The 5,896-nt window shown below is 45.5% G+C and overlaps 1 long non-coding RNA gene across 1 annotated transcript; it reads left to right on the forward strand.

Moving 5' to 3' along the window:
- Window positions 1-3,358: 3,358 nt before the first annotated feature.
- On the forward strand, window positions 3,359-5,670 carry LOC308486950. Its single transcript, XR_013991407.1, has 2 exons — window positions 3,359-4,038; window positions 5,547-5,670. It is a non-coding gene; the product is annotated as an uncharacterized lncRNA (long non-coding RNA).
- Window positions 5,671-5,896: the final 226 nt, after the last annotated feature.

Consider the following 5,896-nt stretch of genomic DNA (forward strand, 5'->3'; position numbering starts at 1 on the left):
TGCCATGCAAATCCATATCTATTCAAGTCTGCTGTAGGCCAGACAAGGGGGAGAAATGCAACATGCAAAGCTAATGAAGTGTGACTGCATTTTTGTCAACAGGTCCTGGCAGATTTTAGATATCTTCATTATTTACAGGGGAGTACAGTTTCATGCTTGAAACCACAGCCGCTTCATCAGTGAACTGCTTAGAAGGAGATGCAGCCGAGTTTCTATTTAACTGCTGAGTGATTCCCTCTCAGGGACGCGGGGGGCGCTGTGGGTTAAATCACAGAGCCTAGGACTTGCCGATCAGAAGGTTGGTGGTTCAAATCCCCACGACAGGGTGAGCTCCCGTTGTTCGGTCCCTGCTCCTGCCCACCTAGCAGTTCAAAAGCACATCAAAGTCAAGTAGATAAATAGGTACCACTCTGGCAAGAAGGTAAATGGCCTTTCCATGCGCTGCTCTGGTTCTCCAGAAGCGGCTTAGTCATGCTGGCCACATGAGCCGGAAGCTGTACGCTGGCTCCCTTGGCCAGTAAAAGCGAGATGAGCGCCGCAACCCCAGAGACTGGACCTAATGGTCAGGGGTCCCTTTACCTTTTTAATTCCCTTTCACAAAAGAGAAATGAAACATATTGGGAACTATTCGTTAAAGTATGAGGGTTCTACCCCACTGGCCTTCCTGTTGCATTTTCCCTGATGCCTCCCCAGGTTGACAAGCCCCATTTGCCCCTCACTTCCCTCTCTACCGAATGTGCAGAAACCGCCTTCTTGTCCGTTGGACCCACTATTGGTCTTGTCCACTCAGTCTGCTGGAGTTGTCTGTGTTTTATTTTGAATTATGGTGTTGGAGGAGATTCTTGAGAGTCCCATGGACTGCAAGAAGATCAAACCTATCCATTCTGAAGGAAATCAGCCCTGAGTGCTCACTGGAAGGACAGATCCTGAAGCTGAGGCTCCAATACTTTGGCCACCTCATGAGAAGAGAAGACTCTCTAGAAAAGACGGAAAGATGGGAAAGATGGAGGGCACAAGGAGAAGGGGACGACAGAGAATGAGATGGTTGGACAGTGTTCTTGAAGCTACCAGCATGAGTTTGACCAAACTGCAGGAGGCAGTGGAAGACAGGAGTGCCTGGCGTGCTCTGGTCCATGGGGTCACGAAGAGTCGGACACGACTAAATGACTAAACAACAACAACAAGATACATATGCATGTTGGGTAATCTGTGAACACGGATTAAAAACACCTTGCAGGAAATGCACAGGAACATGAACACAGCCTTCATGCAGACAGTCCTAGATGGATCTCTGACTTGGTGTTAGACAAGTTCCTAGTTAGCCATAGAATTATATCATTAAGAGTTTTTCTCTTGCAATTGAAAAGGCGAAAAAAACAAAAACTCTATGGATTAAGTGTCCCCTGGGCTTTAAAGCTGTCGTTGTTGTTGCCTGCCTAATTGCAGGCTGGATAATTGGTGCATCGTGTGAAATATTACTAAAATCGTAGTCCTTAATGGGCTTAAAGTCAACAAAGGTTGGGCTATTGCATGGGCTTGACTGAACTGAATTCCAGTTTCCTACAAATATTGGATTACTGTACAAACCAAGTTATAGTGCCTTAGCCAGTGCATTAGGAATAATTAAGAATAATGCAAGCAGCATGCATCCTTCGACCTCTCCTCTTTGGTCAGGCAGACATTTAAAGAGTGGCTGTTTTCTTTGGTCACTACAAGAAATGCAATCATATTAAATTTGCTACTGGCTAAATGTAAGCTGAATTACTGCATTTGAAGATGGTTCTTCATATACAGTGGTACCTCAGGTTACGGACGCTGCAGGTTACAGACTCCACTAACCCAGAAATAGTACCTCAGGTTAAGAACTTTACCTCAGGATGAGAACAGAAATCATGCGGTGGCGGCACGGAAGCGGGTGGCCCCATTAGCTAAAGTGGTACTTCAGGTTAAGAACAGTTTCAGGTTAAGAACGGACCTCCGGAACGAATTAAGTTCTTACCCCGAGGTACCACTGTACACACTTTGATTAAGGATACTGGAGTTCTTTTTTTTAGTGAGAAATCTAGAAATATTAAAGTGTGAATGTGACAAACAGGCATTCAGCAGTGAGTATATCCTATAGGTATACAGCTATGCCTGTCAGGGAACTGGTGCTTGTGGGTCCAACTGGGCATGTTCCATCTAAGTGGGAAACCTGGGTGAATTGCTGCACTATGTGAGAGATTGCTCTCTAGGAAGTAGGAAGTAAAATGTCTTGTTCGACACTCCTAAAGCTAGTATGCATGAGGAGCTAATGAACTAGCCCAGGGCGGGAAATGTTGTGCAGAGGGGGGTACCGGTAATATGTGTATATGGTTGCACAACACCAGTAGCCAGTCTTTAGAGAACTGTCTGTGTATTCAGTAAATGCATGAGGGGAGAAAAGGACTCCATGCGCTAGTCATGTGTCTGTCATGTAGCCACCAGGGAGCCAGCAGGTGTGTGAGCAATGGGGGAAAGATGGCTACCAGACACAATCTCACTTTCCCCGCACTCGCACATTTGTCGACCACATGTACACCATACATTTAAAACACTATGATACCACTATAAACAGCCTTGGCTTCCCTCAGAGAATTCTGGGAGCTGCAGTTTGTTAAGGATGCTGACAGTCCTTAGGAGACTTTAGGGGAGCTAAAATTCCCTGTGAAGGAGCATGGATTGTTAACTACCTTGGGAACGACAGCTGGATCTCCTTGGACCAGTCACTGGCTCTCAGCCTACCTCGCAGTGTTGTTGTGAGGAGAAAAAGCTACCCGGACCTCCTCAGAGGAAAGGTAAATATAAAGGCAACAATAAATAAAATCATCACCATTTTATAAAATTTTAAACGTATGATCAGCACTTGCCAGTAATCCCAGTGCCTTTGTATTTGTTGGCCAGAAGGTGGGAAGGCAGTAGCAATGCCAGTTTGACTTAGCCATTGGATAGAACAGGTGTAATCAACATGATTCCCTCCAGATGTTGCTGGACTCCAACTCCCATCATTCCTGGCCACCTGGCCATGCTGGCTGGGATGATGGGACTTAGAGTCCTCCAACATCTGGAGAACACCATCTTGGATACCTGTTGGGATTGAATGTGGTCTGTACATGTTGCTTTATATCTCTGAATAAAAGATTAAAAGGCTATATAAATAGAAAGGGCATAGAATATTCCTGTTCCCCCTGTGGCTACAGACTGGCAAGCAAAAGTGTCAACTCCTAGGGGCACAGCTCTTTAGGGGGCCCCAATGATTTGGGGGGGACTGGCACCCCCAATGTTAAAGACTCCTTCTCCTCCTCCTGTCACAGAAAGGAAGGAGAGGGAAGCAGCCCCTGGCCATTGGTGGTGGCAGGAGAAGGAGGCCGAACACCAGAGACGAGGAGCCACCAGCCATTGAAGCCACGCTGCCGCCACGGTCAGCTCTGCCCCCTGGTTCCTCCTGACATTGCATTGTGATGTCACACACGCATCATTAGCCCCCCATCCTTCTTGCAAGTTGGCGCCTCTGCTGTTAAGGAGGTCTGCTACCAACCATTAAAGGAAACTGGGCCAATCTCTTTGCCCACAATAGTTATAACAAAAAGATCTGTGCTCACCAGCTTAGACACTTGGAATCTGCTGAGCGGCATGAGGACATTAATTTTTAAAGTGACATAATTCATGGTGGGGGAAAATAGGCCACTGGATGCAACAGCGTGCCTGACGCAGTGGCAACTTCCAGGCACAAAGGAAACGCTGTGCTTCCTGTCTTGACAAATCCACTCCTCTCATTCAGAAAGCCAAGCAGAGCTGACTTTTAGACAGAATGTCTCCTGCTGAAATCATAGACTGCTCCAGGCTTTAAAGGCACAAAAGCTGTTTTGTTGAGCGAGAGAAAAGAGATTCACTGATTCCTGAGCTGGATACACTTGTCAATGTAAATGACTCTCGTAGCACCCAGGCGGAAGCTGGTTCCATTTGAGAGGAGATGGGAAGTCGGCGAGAGATCAATTTACAGCACAGATAGAGGAGACGGTAAATCAAAGGTGTCCGCAGGGATCAGATTTTTCCCAGAAAATATTTCTTCTTTATTGATGAGTGTTTGACCCGTGCGATGCACACTGATAGCCTTTGTAACCCTGGCTTGGGATACTTCCGTTTGCGATTACGTTTCATGTGAACAAGCCTGTTGCATTAGCATTTTTCTTGCAAACCACTAGAGCTGCTGAAAGGATCCTCTGGGCCTAGTGTATACCATTTGTATTCAGATCCCTCTGGCTGTCTGGGTAATCTTCGACCATATCAGAGCCCATGGGCTTGGAAGTTACCCCTTCCCCTTAGCGTCTCTTCTGTTATCTCAAAAACAATGGGAATTGCAGAATACGTAGGCTTGGATCCCGACTATATTATCAGTGGGACTTAAGGAATGATGACTTATATTGTGCACTTGTTCTTGCTGTAGGTCAGCCCAGATAGCTCAATTGGTTAGAGCATGGTGCTGATAACGCCAAGGTTGCAGGTTTGATCCCCATATAGGACAGCTACATATTCCTGCACTGTCGGGGGATGGAATAGATCAGTGTTTCCCAACGTCCCCAAGCTAGCAGTACCAATTGCCAGGGATGATGGGAATTGTACTCCAAAAACTGCTGGAGATTTAAGTTTGGAAAACACTGGAGTAGATGATTCTGAGGGTCCCTTCTAACTCTATGATTCTGTGAGTTTGATTAACTTTCAGTCTATGGAACCAAGCCAGAGCTTTTTGGCTGTGTCCAGAACTGGACCAGCACAGAATGATTAAATGCACCTCTTATTCAGAAGCATCAGCTGGTGCCTGGTGCAGAAAGAGCTTCTTCTGCTTGCATGTTGAAAGGAGCCTCCTCATGGCCTTCCTGTTATCATCTTGAAAGTGAAAAAAGGTCTGAAGGAAACAGTGTCTGTAGCAACGGAACTTGTTAAGCAGTTCACTTATGGCAAAGAGGGGACACCTGTGCCCCTCCAAATGTTGTTGGACTCCATCTCCGATTAGCCCCAACCAGCAGGACCTACAGCCATGGATGATGGGAGCTGTAGTCACAGTCTAACAAGAAAGAAGGGCCACGGTTTCTTTCAGTGAGCATTTCCTTTACATTAATACTGCTCCCTCCATGAAAACCATCTGCTAACCAAGATTGTACACCTGATAGTTATTCAGAACACCGGCCCTTGATAAACTGTTCTGTGTAACTTGAAAACTTGCCAAAGCATTGCCAGTAAAAAAAACCAACCCAAAACCTTAGCATATTTTGTGTACAATGCAACTATCGTCCCCTCTGCCTAGATCAAGCCATGAACCTACTGTCTTAAATGGGATAGTTTGATAATGACATTTAAGCAAGTTTTAAATTGGTGTAGTGCCTGTTTTCCTTTAAGGAATCTGTTGCCAGCCTGCACTGTTTACTTGGAAATAGTTCTAGCTGCTTGCTGCACAAAGGCAGGTTGTGGGTTACAAACCAGTGGATTCTAAAATTAACAGAGGTTTTTTTGTTTGTTTGTTTTTGCAGAACAGCATTCAAGTACCTTAAAAACATCAAGAGCATTTGCGTCTTAAAAACGCCAATATAGAGGCTATCTAATTAAAAAGAGTCCATGTGTGCTTCATGCATATTTAAAAGATTTACTGGAAAATACTGGTAGCCTTTTCGTTTCCTTTTTTGTTAATGAAATGTTCCCAACAGTTTCCACTTCCAAGCCTTGCCGTGTGATCCTATCTTTCTATTGCTTCCTTTGATGACCCGTAATATAGTAAAGCCAGTCAGTTCATACAGGACATTAATCTCTGTTACAAAAGGCCCGCAACTGGCGCCCCATCAAAGCCCCTCTAACTTCCTGTGCACCAGAGTTTTAAGTACAT

Source organism: Podarcis pityusensis (assembly GCF_964106645.2).
Source record: "Podarcis pityusensis genome assembly, chromosome: 10".
Taxonomy (NCBI): Eukaryota; Metazoa; Chordata; class Lepidosauria; order Squamata; family Lacertidae; genus Podarcis; species Podarcis pityusensis.